Source organism: Balearica regulorum, chromosome 6 (assembly GCF_011004875.1).
Source record: "Balearica regulorum gibbericeps isolate bBalReg1 chromosome 6, bBalReg1.pri, whole genome shotgun sequence".
Taxonomy (NCBI): Eukaryota; Metazoa; Chordata; class Aves; order Gruiformes; family Gruidae; genus Balearica; species Balearica regulorum.
In genome coordinates, this window is record NC_046189.1 from 41523584 (window position 1) to 41523838 (window position 255).

The window sequence follows — 255 nt, forward strand, 5'->3', positions numbered from 1 at the left end:
GCCTCGTGGGGGCGGGGCTACCAGCGGCCGTGCGCGGGAGCCCCGCCCCGTCCCCGCCTCTCCTGGGCGGGGCGGGCCCGGGGGTGGAGGCGCGGCGGGCTGCTGGTGACGTCACGGGGCGCCATCTTGAGGCGGTGGCTGCGGGGGGGGGTGTTCTCCTCGGCGCTCCCGTTTCCCCGTGCAGTCGCCACCGCTCGATGTTTCCCCCCTGAGAAAACCCAATTTTAAAAGCTGCCCGAGGGCGCGGGCTTTGTC